The sequence below is a fragment of the Hibiscus syriacus genome, unplaced genomic scaffold (genome assembly GCF_006381635.1).
Source record: "Hibiscus syriacus cultivar Baekdansim isolate YM2019G1 unplaced genomic scaffold, ASM638163v2 tig00110458_pilon, whole genome shotgun sequence".
NCBI lineage: Eukaryota > Viridiplantae > Streptophyta > Magnoliopsida > Malvales > Malvaceae > Hibiscus > Hibiscus syriacus.
Window position 1 is genome coordinate 214826 of NW_024062745.1, and position 3260 is coordinate 218085.

General features: G+C 38.8%; 1 pseudogene; it reads right to left on the reverse strand.

Moving 5' to 3' along the window:
* Positions 1–490: 490 nt before the first annotated feature.
* On the reverse strand, positions 491–2255 carry LOC120126375 (annotated as a pseudogene).
* Positions 2256–3260: the final 1005 nt, after the last annotated feature.

Below are 3260 nucleotides of genomic sequence, written 5' to 3' on the forward strand. Positions count from 1 at the left end.
AGATTAACTCGTAGCTGAACCATTAATAACGATTAGCCATTAGCGATTAACTATTTTTTAATGATTTAAGTTACAATTAGAAAAATCTCATCACCATTATATCCACTAACCAACCGTTTGGGCTAAATGGTACGGTTCTCCATCCATGACAGCCTTGGTGATAACAGCGAGTGAAACTAAGAAATTTGGGTGACAAAAAGTAGTTCATCCTCTTCTTTCCACAAAGATGGTTTTAACATAAAGATCGAACCGACCAAATCCCTCCTGTGTGATATGAGTGATCGAATTTAAAGCCAAAGAACAACTAAATGCATAAAACCGTCAAATTAAAATATAGCAGACCAAATCACGCATTCAAATATAATCAAAGATCATTGCGTAACTTCTCAGCGAAATCGACCTTTCAGCAAAATCTAGAAGTCTTTAACATAGTGTAACTACAGGATTTTCTCTGCATAAACAACTTCAGCAATACCGATAGAAACCCCACAATCACATAAAGCCATGTTTTTATTAACATTACCAGACAGAGACGTGAAATGGACAATGGAAGTGGAAACCGGATGCAAATATGTACATAATGCTGAATTCTGTACCCCCAAATGATAACACTAAAATAAGATACATGCAGCATGTTTATGACAGATTATGCTTAAAAGGGACACTGAACATTGATGGTTAAATTTCCCTAAGTTGGTCAGTTAAAGAATTTACTAACCCTTCGAAGCCTAAACAGAGTCAATGAATCATCTAGAAACATCTACGTGTGAAGGCTTAAGTTCCCCAGCAACACTTTTCTGATCCTGTTCAGCAGAAGCACTACCACTAAGCTCTTTTAAACCAGAACTGTCAGTACCGTTGTTTGCTGCTTCAATATGAGGTTGAATGTCGTTCGCAGGCAGATCACCATTACCTGGAACCTGATTCCATTTCCCATCAATTACATTTCCAATAATCCCATTGAACCACCTGCAGCTGCACCCATGAAACCAACCCCGGCGTTCATATAAGCAGGTAGATGGAGGACTGCCGTAAGGAAGCGGGTAAATCTAGGCCCAAGCATTACAGGGGCAGCATATGAAGGACTCGAGGAGTAGGTGTAGTGACACCATAGTCGATCCTACCATACCCTACCATAGGGTACCCAGAGCCATAAACACCTGTTCCATATAATAATCCCCAACAGGATTATGCGCATGAAGAGGAGCATAGCCAGGAACCATCCGTATCCAGAACCATTAGAAGTGAACTCAACAGCCTGAAAGCCATTATAAGAAGACCCCCTTACAGCACCAGGCTTCATGTTTTGATTACTGTAATGACCATTACTTCCCTCTTTGGGCACTGCACGCTTAACTTCCACAAGCCTATCATTCAACTCGTGGAAATTCTTCTGCATAACATTCTCCACCGACTCCTCGAGTCGAAAGTAACAACCCAAATCCCCTAGGTCGGTTGGTCATGCTGTCATCACAACAACGTCTGTTATTCTACCAAATCTTTCAAAGTATTTCTTGAACTCTTCCTCAGTTAGAGTAGCAGATAAACCCCTACGAAAGTTTCTTAGTCCTAAAGCTATTGTTACTGTCAGCAGCATCACTACCATTCGTACTGAACCCACTATTCTGTTGTTGATTCGGATAGTGGTGTAGTTGCTGCTGCTGCTGTTCGCTTCGGGGTATGGCTTTTTCACTTCTACCTAGAAAACCCATTCATAAACCATATATTAAACAACCAAAATACCAGCAATCAATCATTTCCCAAAAAAATTTAAAACCTTAACTTCATTCCAAGTATAATTCATCATTTCTAACAGTAATAAAATAGAGTATAAAATGACTGCCGCAAAAGAGCTTTGAACTGACCGTTCTACCGAGAATAATAGGGTGTCTTGAAGAGCTTTATCAGCTGATGAAGATTCAGAGAACAAACAAGGCGAAACCTCGAGGGCTTTTGGTGTTCCTGTCTTTAGCTACAACTGAGTCAATACGGTGCCGTATTTGCTGAAATCATGAGGATAGCATCAGTTGTCTCCGAGATATCCCTCCCACGAATAGCTTGCCTTTATCAGATTCCATGCTCGGCTAAAACCCCAGTCCCAATCCCTAGCTACTGAAACAAAAACATATAAAAAATTCCAATTACAACAAACACGAATTACATTACTTTCGCAAAGGGAAAAAAACTTATTGCAGAGAGAACAGTAGCACCCTAACCCAACCCAAAAGAAATAAAACGAACACTGAAAAATAAAGAGGGTGCAACCTAAAACTCAAATACAGAAGAACTGAAATTCCCATTGGAGTGGAACCAAATAAACCCTAATCGGAAGCTATTAACCTGAAACCCCCAATTTACACGAGAATCATAAAAACCCTAAAACAGCAAAGCTTGTTCGAGTACTGAAACGGGTGAAAAAGCGTGAAATTTCTTTCGAAGAAAACAGGGTTAAAAAAAGGAAGTTGGGAAATTGGTTTTTTTTTTTAAAAAACAAATTTGGGCTAAGAATTGGGTCTCATTAAGGGCAATGAATCTGCTCTTATTGGGCCTTTGAGAATTGTTTAAGTAAATACTTAAATTTTCCATGTAACCTGCATTTATTTTCATCTTGTTATTAATTTTTATTATTTTTAAAGGTCTATGTGTTTATTTTTATAATCGCATTTTCATTTTATATATAATATATTTTTAAGTGTTTATTAAATATATATATATTGGTAAAGTCGGTATGATTAAAGGAGATTATGTATAAGAGAACAAAATTTGCAAGAACCTCCCTAATCCTAAATGAAGGAAAAGATTACATACCTAACTCCTAAAATAAACGATTAAAACAAGCCTTAAGCGAAACAAGAGTCCCAAGGAGACTAAACACGCAAATGAGAATCGATCACATCCTCCCTCATAGATCCATAACTGCAATCGACAGACTGTCCAAAACGTGAGTCATAAATTCACAGAACGAGCTGCCTTAACCAGGCAATCAACACAAGGTTTGCATGCCGAGAAATATGTGAGAACCTCACCGACCATCTACGCGTGAGAAATCATGAATATGGTGCTCATTGGTAATAAACAACTGTCAAGTCTATGCTCTTGCAACAAATGAATAGCCTGCAAACATCCGATTCAACCACCACCATGGGAAAGCCACGATCCCAAGCCAAACATCAAGCCCCACATAATTCCCCATAGCTCCGCTTCAATACGAGCAACCCAATTAACTTCTGAAACCCGAGTAACCACCGACCATCGAAATT